At 39.3% G+C, this 15,034-nt stretch overlaps 1 protein-coding gene across 1 annotated transcript in view; it reads left to right on the forward strand.

Moving 5' to 3' along the window:
* Window positions 1-15,034, forward strand: part of LOC132760792 (gamma-aminobutyric acid receptor subunit rho-1) — a 49,344-nt gene that overhangs the window by 904 nt on the left and 33,406 nt on the right. The gene's annotated exons all lie outside the window — the stretch shown is intronic.

Raw genomic sequence — 15,034 nt, forward strand, 5'->3', positions numbered from 1 at the left:
GCTAGGAATCTGAAAGGATAGATATTGACAATTCATGCCTTTTGTGTACATGGTATTTCAAACATTCTGCTTATCGCCAACATAATATTGCTGTGAATGAAAATGACATTGAAGATTTTGTTACAAAATTACTACATACTAAATAAGGCAATAGTCCTGTTTAACTGAGCAGGACTTACTTCTTGTCAATAGCTATAAGATTGTGTCATCATATAGCCCTATTATTCTCAATTATTTTAGCTATTTACAACAATGTAGACATGGAATAACATGTGTAAAGGACTGCAATTCACAGCATTAGAGAGAGGGAAGATCTCAAATACTTTTTACAGCATAGTTCCAATTCCTCCATGGATTTAGGAATGCCAAAGAAGACTGTAAATCAGTGGTAAAGTCAAAGTCTTGCATGCAGAAGCTCAGTTTGGACTTGCAAATAATAATTTTTGCTAGAAAGTCTATGTCAGAGGTAGTGGAACTTGGCTAGTTGGATCAAACATGCACCATAAGGCAGTTTCCTGTGTGTAAAACAAAGCATGACTACAATATTTATTACAGTTGTTGCATGTCTTCAAGTCATTTCTGAGTTATGGTGACCTTAAAGCAAACTTATCATGGGGTTTTCTTGGCAGAATTTGTTGAGTGAAAGTTCACCTTTGCCTTCCTCTGAGGCTGAGAAAGGGTAACTTTCCCAAGGTCAGCCAGTGAGTTTCCTTGGCCAAGCAAGAACATGAAACCTGGACTTCAGAATCATAGTCCAATGCTCAAACCACTACACCACGCTGGCTCTCCAAATATTTATAGTCCGCCCTATATAAAGGGAGTCCCAGGTTGGCTTATGATAGCATTGAAACACACTAAAAACAGTAATATAGTTTAAATAAATGAGAAGAACATTAAATAATATAAGCAGTTAAAACAGATTTTAAAATATCTTGGTGTTGCATTAATGAGGCCCAATGCCTTTGGTGAACAGCCAAGTTTTCAATTATAAAGCGTGTTGGCACCAGTCGGGCCTCCAAGGGGAGAGCAGTCCACAGTTGGGTGCCATGGCTGAGAAGGCCTTCTCCCATTTCCCAGCACAGTCTATTGGCCTCACTGGTGGGACACAGAGCAGCTCCTCCACAGCAGATCTTAATCCTCAAGCAGGCAAATTACGGTAGCATTAAGGATAATGACATTGACTCTAAGGTCAAAGAAAGAATGTTTCCAGTGCTCTTATCCTCTTCCTAGATGATGTGGTCTGTGTCACTGAACTGTTGGTAGACAAAAAAAAACCCTGTTCTAATCAAGGAGTAAGCTTCATAATTTTGGGTCTTCCATATCGTCTTTATTCAGGAGGTTTCCTATGAACGTTGGAGATAATATTTTGTTTGGAGAGGCAAAAGAAGCTGTCCATGAGATAGAAACACTTTGTTCTGTGAATATCTTTACTTAAGTCCTTTTAGGAACCAAGATTTAGGACCCAAGATTAGCCAATTTGCCAATCATGAAAATGCATCCAATGGTGAATTGAAATTATAGACTGAGAATACAGGCCTTTTGAGAGCTGTCAGGATGAAAAGAGGACAGGGCTCCTATATCTTTAATGATGGTGTAAATGAGGAAGTTTCTACAGGGAAAAAGAAGTACCTGTTGAAACTCCCTCTCCTACACAGCCATTAAAGTATAAGAGCTTTTTTTCAGTTTTTACTCTGGCAACTTTAAGTCCAGGATCTATGAGAATACCTCCAATGGACATATTTCACATGCTGGAAAAAAAAAACCCACCCCTGACTTTTGCACATCTGCTATTGCTAAATATATTAATGCAGTGGGAGCACATGCAAAAGGACTTTCAGCTCCATGTCCTTGTGGGCGTGTATTCAGAAAAGATACCTGTTATATGATCTGTTATCTGAGACCAAAGGTATAATATATTATCTTAATATGATTTTTCAAATGTTTATACCACCAATCTGCCTTAGGGTTGAAAGGGCAAAAGTCATTGCTTTATTTCACAGATGGAAGGGTGGAGGCTCCATGAATCCTGAAAACACACAGCCAGGTTCACACGCGGAAATAATCTACACCTTTTTGTCTTTCTGCTAACAACTACCTCCATGCTAATTTCTATTTCAGTCCATTTCCATTAAAATGTTGGTTTTACGCAAAATTTACAAACAGGCAAAATAACTCACCTAAAAGGCAAAGGTGCAGAAGCCTGATGAAGTCAGCAGTTATTGTGGATCTTACCCTCACAAAGACATAAAAGGAGTCTTTGTGCCTTGTTTTCATTCAAGAAAGAATTCAGATGGGGAAGTTTATATAGCAGTGTAGATCCACCCCTAGTCTCCCTGGGTGCTTCCAGATATATGTTAAACCTGCTCTGAAGTGGTTTTAAGTCCCCATATTCCAGGGGGAAAACTGGCTTTGTTCATTGGCTGTCCTCATGCTCTCCCGAAAACTTTTGGGATGGCTTTGGGTCACCCCCTTCCAAAAAAACCTTAAAAATAAAGAAAAACAGATGGGAACACTCCAGGAGTCCTGCAGAGAGGCCTATGGGTGACTCAGTAAAAATTCCTTTATTTTTAAGACTTGGGGGGGGGGGGGAGTTGGAGGGATGCCCTCCTTGGTTCTCCAGGCTTTTGGAAGCCTGAAGAACCAAGATGGCCTGTGGAAATGGTCCCCTGGGTAGTCCCAGGACTACTTGGGAGTGAGTCCCCACAGGGCCCATACCCCATTAGACCTGGGCCTTTCAGGAAGGCCCAAATCTAATGGGGTATCTAAATAATTTGGGACAAAGCAAGGTTTACCTGATTTGTCTCAAATTACTTTGGTTTTCTCTGAGGCATTGTTTGGATGCCTCAGGTAAATATCCAACAAGGCCCGGAATATGACCCTGTTTGGTAGGGCCCCCTGAGTCCTAATGAAGCAGTCACAAGACTACACTACACTGGTTCTCAGACTGGGAACTGGAAAGCAAAAGCCTGAGAAACGTCATATACCTGACAAGAGTATGGGCTAAATAATAGATACTGGTGAGGACTTCTTGTACTGTTGTTTTTGCCTGGCAAAAGAGTAACCAAACAGACATGTCAAAAATTAAAGATAGGCTACTTGTTTACCATCTGTAGCATGTTTCACAAAAAAGTACACCATCACATTCTTTAGATATGTGTGAATACAGCAAAGCAATAAGAAATGAGAAAAAAACCAAGATATAACCCTTATGCATTCTGCAGAACATACTATTGATTGAACTGAGAATACAGTCAACCCTGTGTATCCACAGATTTTGCATCCACAAATTTAGTCATCCACAAAGTGATTTTTTTTAAAAAAAAAAACAAACAAAAAGCAAACCTTGCTTTTACCATTTTGTATAAAGGGTGCTGTTTTACTATGCTATTGTGTATAATGGGAATTGAGCATCCACAGATTTTGGTGTGCACATGAGATCTCGGAACCAAACCCCAGCAGACACTATTGCCTGAAGTGACTGAATGGAATATACAAGAACCCTGATCAGAATAAAACGATCACTACAACAACATGCTTGAGTTTCTACATATGGCTAGCCTGTTCAAATAGAAAACAAGATCAATCTGATTTGTGATAAATCAGTGTATAGATCTGGATCTAAATCCCTAATAGTACAAAGAGGCTAGGTGTAACACACAACCCAAGCCACCAACTGTGCTTCCTAATTATTAATTTCTGTATAATTTCTGCTCAAGTACAGGCAGTCCTCAAGTTAAGAACAAGACCTTGAGTCTCACCAGGTCATAGAAGGTATAGGCAGCCCCCAAGTGACGAACAAGATAGGATCTGTAGGTTTGTTCTTGAACTGAATTTGTATGTAAGTCAAAACAGCTCCATTTTAACTTGTAACTCCATATATATATATATATATAGATACACACACACACACATACACACACACAGTGTAAAGGTAAAGGTAAAGGTTTCCCCTGACATTAAGTCTAGTCGTGTCTGACTCTGGGGAGCGGTGCTCATCTCCATTTCTAAGCCAAAGAGCTGGCATTGTCTGTAGACACCTCCAAGGTCATGTGGAGCGCCATTATCTTCCCGCTGAAGTGGTACCTACTCACATTTGCATGTTTTCAAACTGCTAGGTTGGTAGGAGCTTACGCCGCTCCCCGGATTTGAACTGCCAACCTTTTATCAAGTTCAGCAGCTCAGTGGTTTAACACTGAAGTTACACTAGATGTGTGTGTGTTTGTGTGTGTGTGCGTGTGGAGTTACACTTAAAATGTACCTTTTTTGACTTACATGCAAATTCAATTCAAGAACAATCCTATATAAAAATATATGTATATGTATATAAAAACTTTGGATAGCATAGAGAAGTGAGTACACCCCTGAGGGATTTGTTTTTCTGTCTGTGTCCCCGTTCAGAAGATTTCGCCTTACTTCCTGTCCCTGTTATAATTGGATTTTGAAAAAATTGGCTTGTTGTGGAAACAAGGACTGATGATAAAGCTTCAGTGGAGACACCTTTCCCCATGATAACTCTTTCCCTTACAAGTGGTAGATTTCTTTCACTTCCTGTTGTCTTGTCCCTGTTCTTAACTATGAGTCATATGTTTGCAACTTGGGGACTGCCTGTAGTTTGAAAAGAAAAGAAAACTGCTATAGTAGTTATTTCATGGGCAATTTCTAAGGAAAGTATCAGTGATTACTTCAGGCAGAAACCACTAGCCCTCTTCCATTTTAGAGTAATATGGCTGAAAAACATCTTACGTGTATTGCACAAAGTCTGCACAACATGATTCAGCAAGGCAACACAACCTTACAGCTGTGTACAGTGGTCCTACTAGACCTCTATAATTATACATTTTTGGTGCCTGACTAGCAGTGTATGTATATGCATGTTTGTCTAGTTTTGCCTTTTTGGATTAGGAAACATGGATATAGTGTTTTTGGCCCCAAGACTTGCTCTCAATATATACATAAAGCCAATAAATGCATGGGTGCATATGATACTTAATATGTGCCACCCTATTTATTATAAATGTGCAAAAGCTATCCAACTACCCATTATGATATGCCTTAACAACTTTAGTTCTGACATTTTATTCTGGTCACAAGAAAAAACAGAGGTAATATGAAAGAAAAAGTGTTTATATTTATACTAATTCACTAATATGACTTTGATACTAATAGATTATTTCCAAAGAAAATAGTAGGAGTTTTAAGATGGTATCAAGCTCCTCTGGATGTTGCCCTTGTTCAAATTGACTTGTGAATGTGCACAATGTCTTGTGTCTGGAAATTAATTTTGTGTGGACAATGTAGGCACCTCCAAGAACCAATTTATGTCCAGACCTACAACTATTTATTTTAACATCTAAAACATGTTGATGTCTACGTTTGTTGATGTAAGGTTCTCAAATGTGCAAAGAGGCCAGCTGACCCCTTTCTCAGCCTAATGCTCTCCAGATGTGTTGGACTATCACTCTCTTAATCTGTAGCCACCAGGTTTGAGATGATGCGAGGTGTAATCTAATACTTCTGGCAGACACAAGGGTTGGAAAAGGCTGAATTAAGTAACCACTTGGAGATTGATTGGAGGAGAGGAGCCTGGTACAGTGTCCTGTGACAAATAACAGCGAGGGACCTCCAAGAACAGTGAGGAGGGTAGTAGTAGTGAGTGGCAAATGCTTCCAACCTTTGTTGGAATATGTTGTCTCTTCCCTAAGACTGATCCCTCCTCATTCTTGCTTTCTGACTAGTCTTCACTTATATCTAAATAGTCTATGTCAGTCAATCTGAGTTTGTAATCCCAGCCAGACTTGCTTGATGTTCCTCCACTGCTGACTCATCTTTGCTACCAGAAGATCCCATATACATCCACATTATATGTCTATCATGCAGAGAAACCAACTGTGTAGACCAAGACTAGAGCAAAATTGGTTTAAGACTACAAAGCAATAATGGAAAAATATTCAAAATGTACACTTTGGTTTCACTACTTTCCACTCTATACATCTTCTCCTAGAATCATAGAATCAAAGAGTTGGAAGAGACCTCATGGGCCATCCAGTCCAACCCCCTGCCAAGAAGCAGGAATATTGCATTCAAATCACCCCTGACAAATGGCCATCCAGCCTCTGCTTAAAAGCTTCCAAAGAAGGAGCCTCCACCACACTCCGGGGCAGAGAGTTCCACTGCTGAATGGCTCTCACAGTCAGGAAGTTCTTCCTAATGTTCAGATGGAATCTCCTCTCTTGTAGTTTGAAGCCATTGTTCCGCGTCCTAGTCTCCAAGGAAGCAGAAAACAAGCTTGCTCCCTCCTCCCTGTGGCTTCCTCTCACATATTTATACATGGCTATCATATCTCCTCTCAGCCTTCTCTTCTTCAGGCTAAACATGCCCAGTTCCTTAAGCCGCTCCTCATAGGGCTTGTTCTCCAGACCCTTGATCATTTTAGTCGCCCTCCTCTGGACACATTCCAGCTTGTCAATATCTCTCTTGAATTGTGGTGCCCAGAATTGGACACAATATTCCAGATGTGGTCTAACCAAAGCAGAATAGAGGGGTAGCATTACTTCCTTAGATCTAGACACTATGCTCGTATTGATGCAGGCCAAAATCCCATTGGCTTTTTTTGCCACCACATCACATTGTTGGCTCATGTTTAACTTGTTGTCCACGAGGACTCCAAGATCTTTTTCACACGTACTGCTCTCGAGCCAGGCGTCACCCATTCTATATCTTTGCATTTCATTTTTTCTGCCAAAGTGGAGTATCTTGCATTTGTCACTGTTGAACTTCATTTTGTTAGTTTTGGCCCATCTCTCTAATCTGTCAAGATCGTTTTGAATTCTGCTCCTGTCCTCTGGACTATTGGCTATCCCTCCCAATTTGGTGTCGTCTGCAAACTTGATGATCCTGCCTTCTAGCCCTTCGTCTAAGTCATTAATAAAGATGTTGAATAGGACCGGGCCCAGGAGGGAACCCTGCGGCACTCCACTTGTCACTCCCCACCTCCACCCCAGAGTTTTGAAACCACAATCTTATTGCCATTTTGTGTTAGCTCACCTGTTCCCAGCTCTGAAATACAAGATAATGACTATATATGTAGAGCTTTAAAACACCACATTTTTCTTGTCTTGCAGTTTAATTCTATGCCTATCTATCTTGGAATAAGCCCTGCTGAGTTCCATTGAATTTCTTTCTTGAGCACCAGTGTGATGTAGTAGTATTGGCACTGGACTACAACTCTAGAGACTAGTGTTTGATTCCCTGTTTGGACATGAACTCAGAGGAAGGCAATGACAAACCTCTTCTGAGCAAATCTTGTCAATAAAACCCTGTGATAGGTTCACCTTAGGGTCACTATAGATCAGAAACTACCTAAAAGCACACATGACAACAACTGAATATAAGCCTGGAGCCCTGAATAAGTTTGATAGACATTATGGTAAGAGTTGAGCTTTGGTTTAAGAGAATGTATTTTCTTTTGCCTGAATTATGGTATTGTCTCACCTTCTTAATTAAATGAGTAAGATCTGTGATTTCCCCCACAGCTGAATAATATTTAGCCTTTTTTCATTAAATATGATCAAGAAAATGCCGCTCACTTGGAGTGAGCTGAATTAGCTCTAGTTTATAAAAGTACGATCTGATCATGAAAAGTTCTGAAGCTATTAACATTTGGATGGAGGAATCATACGACCTCATCAGATGGACTGATTTACCATCCTATGCCACTTCTCTTCCCCTTTCACCACGGAGCCCTTCCCACGATGCATAACAACTTCCGGCTGGGCTTCATGGTGAAAGAGAAGAGCAAGCAGTGTGTGCTGCCACTGCAGCAACATGGGTGACTTCCCATGTTGCCTTAGGAACAGTGGAAGGAAACTGGGCAGCAACATCCCCCCCGTGGGGGGTGGGGGTCGGCGTAAGTCACGTGATGTGGAGCAATGGATTCTCCATGCTCCCTGCCAGGACTCCCATGGATTTGCCACGATGTGTGGCAAATCCTCAACCTAATGTGATAAGGCCAATAGACCAATCATATGCATCAGATTAATGTGACAAGATCAATAGACCAATCATATAGATCAGATTAATGAGGCAATTATCATTACCCCAAGATATGACTGCTCAAAGAGTTGATTAAAACACATACCATTTTGTATGCACAGTGAACACAAATAAATTCCTGTGAGAGTCACAGTTTTCCTAGCCTTATTTTTCTTTCAGAGAAAGACATTCCAATTCTGGACCAGTGCCTCCTTTGCATTTTCTTCTCATGCTGCATTTTCAGATGAATTTCCTATATAACTGATTGGGTGAAGCAGAATGATGTCTATAGCTCAGCTAAAAGAGCAGCCATTTTACAAAACTTAAGAAAACAGACCCTATTTTCCGGCTGCCCTTGTGCACAATATTGTCTGAGGTCTGAATTTTGAAATGAGCTGCTTAAAAAAGGGTTAATGCTGTTTTGAAAATGGTCTTGTTTTATGACTTGCTGGCATGGTTACAAAAGGGGAAAGAGAAGACAGAAGGCGAGTCTCCCAGCACAATAAAGCAGACCAACTTTTTTCCTCAGCTGCCACTAAAATCCCATTGTGACCCAGATTTCATCTATTTTTACCTTTGTTCCCTTATCATCTTCTTTCATCCCATTTGGCACATTTACTGCAACATTTTTTTCTAGTGTAAGAACATAAGACGAGCCATATAGGATCAGATAGAAAGGCCTATTTCATGTAGAATCTTGTTATTATTCTTGCTGTTTAAAATGCTTTAAATTTTAAAGTTAATCTTACTGTGCAGCGCCATGAGAACTGTAAATACAGAGTGAGACATAAATATTTAATAATATTAATAACTAAGAATCCACAACAATGTGTATGGAATTAAAGAAGGTGCATTATTTTGTCTATTGCCTCAGCACTAAAATTTAAAAAATGTTGGCTCATCATCCAACTCATCCAATCATTCACTCATGTGGGACTTTATCGCACAAAGCAGCTATCCCATAGTGTTGTGGCCAATAGGAAAGATAAAAACCAATAGCGATACTTGGTATATCTTAGAAAAGAAGCGGTTTTATTTTAAAGTACTAGTTGGGACTGGTCGTGGATCAGTTCCAAAAGCAGACCAGAGTGAGGACAAAGGCATTGACTTCCCCTTGTATACATCTTCAAATACAGGCAAACAAAGAAACATGCTTCCTACGTACGTATCATCATCCCTACGTCACATTAGCATCATAGAAATACCAAATTCTATCTTTCTACATACAGGGGGCATCTCTATATATGTCTCGGCATTTTTCTATCTAAAAAGCAGCTTGCAGCAAGTTACAGATACTAAGGTTCAGCTATAGAGATCAATCAAGGGGCCTGCCTCGACCTACCAAGCTGTTCCAGGCCTCTGGAATGTATAGATAACAGGTCTCCTTCTCCTCCCCCTTTTAACACAGATCTATTCACCATTGCTTTGTCCTGCCAGCTTGTGCATCTTTAAGAATCTAACACAGAGAGAGAGAGTCTGATTCTTTCTATCCGTTTCATGTGCTTATTGCCATATAATATAGGGTGAGGCAGTATAACTTCCTTTTTTCAAAACTTAATAAAACCCATTGTATGAATCAGAATTTTTTTTTATAATGTAGGCGCATACCTAAAGTTTTGTTTTACGTAGTTTTGAAGATCAAATTAAGTAGGTGACGTCCCCATTCTCCATACACTGAGTAAACCGATTTCTGGCGTTTGTCATGACTCTTGCCAGCATAGCAGGCGTTCTGTTAGCAATTTCTTCCTGGATGTTGGTCTTCAAATCTTGTAGGGTCCTTGGACGGTTCACATAAACACAGGATTTCAAAAAACCCCATAGAAAAAAATCACAAGGGGCCAAATCTGGAGAGCAGGCTGGCCACTCCAAATCCGCTCGAAAAGTAGGCCTCAATGGCAAAAGCACACTCCTCACTGTTCCAACACATGATGGTGACTGAACTATGTCAGGACAAAACTTTATACTCCCGCCTCTCGAATGAGACCACTAGCGCTCCGCTACATTTTCAACTGATTGAATGGCACGCATTTTTAAAAAGGAAGTTATGCTGCCTCACCCTGTATATAGGTGTGATTATATTTATTTCTAAATGTAGCCATATCAATAGCAGTCGTATGATCACCAATACCAGTAACATGCCAGGATGAGCACCCTGCATCACACCTCTCTGTCTTTGTGCAACTGCACCCATTTGCTGATTTATGATCCTGCTACTGTACTTCGCTTAATCTCATAATTCCCTTTTCCTGCATTTCCACTGCTTTGTAATTTTTGAAAACACACACACACACACACACTAAAACTTCAAATCAGAGAATTACTGAGGGAAGAGGGGAGAGTTGGAGAGAAGAGAATCCTACCACCTGATGTCACTTCTGTGCTGTCTTATTGTGCTAGTGAGTGATAGGAATATGGCAGAGGCTGCCAGTGTTGACAGGTTTTCCCATCAATATGAGGGGACAAATTTATCATAAGAAGACAGGCTAGCAATGGGATGAACCTGGTATTGTGTGATAGAGACTGTTAACAAAGATTTGCCTCCTTCATGCAATAAAGTCCTCACTCTCACCAATGTGACAAATATACATTTTCATAACAAAAAAAATCAAAAACAAAAGTTTACCCTTATCATCTGGTCTTGTAGTGATGGCAGTTAACTTTCCTGATTTTTGGAACACTATAACTTAAACTATACATTGTCCTGAATGCTTTTTTAATAAATGTGAAATGCTGAAACTAGCATCCAGTTTACTCTTTTTCTTGATTAAGCGTGGTCAGAAAACTGAGACATGGCGTAGCTATCATCAAGATAAAATAAATCAACATATTCTGAATACATTTAGATATAAATTTCCAAAACAGCCCATCTCAAGCTTTCTACCTGTTCTAAAGTTTAAAGATGCCACCCATTCCTCTCAGTATGTTCTTCTAGGGGAGACGTCTAAAAAAGAAAATTGGAGGGCAGTCTAGTGGCCCTTTGAAGACCAACTAGTAGTCCCCTGCCACACATTGCTGTGGCCCAGTCTATGAATATGTGTTTTGTGTGTGTATATGTGTGTGTATATATTTGTGTCTATGTGTATATGTGTGTTTGCATATGTGTGTGTGTGTGTGTGTGTGTGGTTTTGCGTATGCATTGTAATTTTGGGGGGGTTTTTTGCTCTTTAAGTCTCTTCTGCTGTTTTTTTCCCAGTGTTTTTATGAGTGATGGTCATTTGTTGGTCACTTGTTGGCCTGATAGGTGTATTGTATCCAAATCTGGTGTCAGTTCGTCCAGTGGTTTTTCAGTTATGTTAATCCCACAAACAAACATTACATTTTATTTATATAGATGGGCATTTGTGGATTCCAATCCAATACTTCAGAAAATTAATGGAATATTATCTTCAAGTCACAGGTAATTAAGAACAGATATGACCTCATCACACTAGATGGATCCACTTTAAAGCCAGTTGCTGTCTCCTGCAGAATTCTGGAGTTTGTAGATTAGGGAGGAACTTTTAAACTGCTCAACCAGAGAGCTCCTGACTCTCACTGAAATACAAACCCTAGAATTCAGCAGGAGGCAGCAACCGGATTTAAAGTAAATCCATGCTCTAGTGTGATGAGGCATATACATAGTTGTGAGGGTTACAGTTGAGTATGATAAGAGGTACAAAGGTACAAACTATGACATTAGCCATAGATCTCCAAAGGTTGTGTAAGATGATACAGCTGTGGCAAGCAGCTGTCCTATTAATCTTGAGAAGTCAGAACAATACAATCTCCTTACAAAAATGTTAGTTCTGTCGAAGCAAGATTCTTTAATATGCCACTGTGGTGAGAACTGGAATATTAACCATTATCCCTGTTCAGATGTCTGCTAATGGATTGGGATTTTTGAATAAATGCTGTATCTGCTCGTCCTTTTGCCAATCTTCCTTTTCTGTTTTTGTTCCAGAATAGCTTCCTGAATGTCAGTATTAAATGTTCTGCCATTGATTTTGGAGTATTGCCATGCCCAATGTCAGATTAATGTCCATCTATTGCCATCCTTAGAGACTTTCTTGGGTATCTACTATAGAGTACAGAGGGATATTGCTGACAGACGATGGCATCTTACATATGAGAATATGTAAGTTAATGTACCTCTATTGTATGGGTGACATCATTAGGGCCTGTAATGTTACTATATGAAGGATAGAACTGTCGACCTAGTTTGTACCAGAATCTTGTCCTTGGATGTCCAACCTTATTAATTATCCTATTGTAGGTGGGTTGCAATTGAAGCTTGTGGAAAGCCTGCCTCTTCTCTAAAAGCTGATGATTTGGTTGTAGCTGGCCAAAGATACATTTCAGTGATTTTAAATGGGAAAAAATATTCTGTCATTTTCTGTTTTGTGTTTTGTAGTAGGTCATTCCTACATATCAGTCTTGTCTTGTAAATCTGTTTTTTTTTTCACCTCTTCAAGTAAGTATATAGAAATGCCTGCTGTAAATCTACAAGTTGTGATTCCCTGTCTTTGGGTCCTAAACATACGTAGTTGTATCAGAGGGTTTGGCAGTGAAGTTGAATTTTTTTGGTGAAAACTAGAAGTATGTACATGTGTAAATCAATAGTGTTAATGTTATGCTTAGATATCCATTATGTATTTGAGATTTATGCCAAAAAACTGAACTTTGTGTGTGGATTGCTTCAGGCTCACGTTGGTGTGTGGGGTGAAAGTTGTTGAAATTCTGGTGGAATTATCAATGAATCTCATGTTGGTGCGAGGTTTCTGGATATAGGTGGTTACAAAGCATTGATCCAGGTGAGGCATTAAGATTTTTGCATACTCTGGCATAGGTGAGAGGTATGCATCCAAGCATAACAAATCTATTTTGATATGTATAAGAATTAGGAGAACACTATGTTGCACTTAAGATAACTTAGTTAACGAGGCTTAATATCTCCTTTTCAAACACCATAAAGAAATTGCACAATCTGCTCCCTTCTGCAACGGCCATCCATGAACCCCCAAACTCTGCCCCAAATCTTAGGAATTGAGCTGCAAGAAGTATGGCAAACCAAAGCAAAGAGTTCTGTCACTTAAAATGAGATTCTGGTAGTCAACTCATTGGAAAAACCTTGGGTTTTTTTTTTTTTTTTTGTAAATGCAGTAAATCATTCCTATTTGCATGTATTAGGAATCATGACCCCTGTGAAAGTTGAAAAACCAAGAATTTTACTACACTTTTTTTAATCTGAGAAAACATATTTCTAGGAATCTCTAGGTCCTCCTGTATGACTCCATGATCAACAACCACCAGAAGTGGGCCACAGAATTGTAATGGAAGACTTACAAATATCCAGATAAGCATTCTTTTCTAGGATTGTCATGGTCCTCCAACATGACTCTGGTATAATCTCTGCTGGAAATTCTCTAGGTGTTTGTAGATCCTCCAGAATGGTTTGATGGTCAGTTTCCACCAGAGGTTCACCATAGAATTTACAGAATACTTCAGAGAACATTTTAACCAAATCTGTGAACATTCAAATCTGCAAAAGTTAAACCCACAAATATGGAGTGCTGATGGTACTGGTCTTCATGAGAAGTGAAGACTTGGAACAGAATGTTGCTGTGTATCCAGGATTACTAATAGGAGTATGCTTTGCCATGGAATGAGGCTGCCAAAACAGGACAGACAGCTCTTGGAAGGTTAAGAAGAATCACAATTATGGCATGTTGAAGGCATCCATAAATCAGCAATGGCAGGATGATACTATGGGACCCAGAACATCTTGTATTAAGTCAACAGATTTTTTAAAAATTCTTCTTAAAAATAATATTTCAAGTCCTGACAGGATCCTTGCATTCTGTTCTGGACTTTCTTGAGAGAGGAAGATAGAAGCAGGTTTTCGTTGTTACCCTAAGCTTCTCCTTTAGCATAGAAAACAGTTGTAATGAAATTGTAGTCCACAACATTTCAATGGCTTGAAGTGGGAGGACGGACTTGCTAGGGGCCCAACACACCCAGTTTCTTTTCTACCCCATTTTAATCCTCAGTAAACTATTCTATTATGTTGATCACTACTGCATTCTATAGTTCCTTGGAATCATCAAGCAACATTTGTTTCATTTTCTTTGGGTATACAACCTAAAACATGTCTGCATACTTGGTGCATTTTCTGAATCTGCAGATTTTGTTGTTGTTGGTAGATCTACTTCACATCCCTCCTAGATTTGCAGTTTTGACTTTTGTCAATTTGATTATTCATGCATTTCATTTTTAAAATCTTCTCTCTTGGAATCTCTAGCTCATCCAGTGTGACTCTATGGTCAACTTTCTCCATTCATGGTGGCGGACCTACATATTTCTAGAGAGAGAACAGCTCTCTAGGAATCTGTAGGTTCTCCCATATGATTCTATAGCCGGCTTCCAGCAGATATTGACCATAGAGACATGCTAGAACACCTAAACATTTCTAGAGAGGTTTTCTTTCAGGTAAAAAATTAGCAATTTCTTGAATAGCACTTTTTAAAAAAACTTTCCTGTAAGACTTGTGCCCCTAATTCCGGGTGATGTGAAAGGCTGACTGTAGTTGGAATGATAAGAATGACTGAACAACAACAACATATTTGCATGTTTTGATATGGTCAAAATTGACTAAACAATAAAGAATTGTTGTTGACTGAAAAGCTAAGAATTTGCTAAGTTGACTGAAGTTGTATTGATTAATAAAATGTATTATTAACTAATTAATGTAACTGTTTGATAGATGAAATATTTTAACACAAATAGTCACTTCATTCAATATGGTGTCCCACCTATAATTCCATTATATTGTTATAATTAACATGTTATAGGTTCTTCTTTCACAAGCCTAAGACTAACAAAATGTATCAGCCCCCATCTTGCTCTATTTTAAATATGCTAATTGAACACAGTGTCCCCTTGAGGGAACATCTTGAGAATCATTCAGCGCTGAACATAATTTGTCTTGCTGATATTGTAATAAAGGCCCTCTTAATTCTAAAGCCAC

Source organism: Anolis sagrei, chromosome 1 (assembly GCF_037176765.1).
Source record: "Anolis sagrei isolate rAnoSag1 chromosome 1, rAnoSag1.mat, whole genome shotgun sequence".
Taxonomy (NCBI): domain Eukaryota; kingdom Metazoa; phylum Chordata; class Lepidosauria; order Squamata; family Dactyloidae; genus Anolis; species Anolis sagrei.